This window comes from Penaeus monodon, chromosome 21 (genome assembly GCF_015228065.2).
Source record: "Penaeus monodon isolate SGIC_2016 chromosome 21, NSTDA_Pmon_1, whole genome shotgun sequence".
NCBI classification, from domain to species: domain Eukaryota; kingdom Metazoa; phylum Arthropoda; class Malacostraca; order Decapoda; family Penaeidae; genus Penaeus; species Penaeus monodon.
Window position 1 is genome coordinate 21895174 of NC_051406.1, and position 244 is coordinate 21895417.

Consider the following 244-nt stretch of genomic DNA (forward strand, 5'->3'; position numbering starts at 1 on the left):
TGTGTGCATGACTTCAATCCCTATAAAGAGTCTAATCCCAAAAGATAAAGAGAAAAGAGAAAAGCTCAGCGAGGAGAAGAGTAACGCCACCCAAGAGCATCAGCCCTTCTCTATCACGCCGACTCAAGGAACGTTTCCTCCTTCAGAACTTGCCTCACCCTGCATCCCCTTCCACTCCCCTGCACGCAGTGTTTCCGCTCCAGCTACTCTACAGGGCTGCCACTATGGGAGGACGTTTGAGACT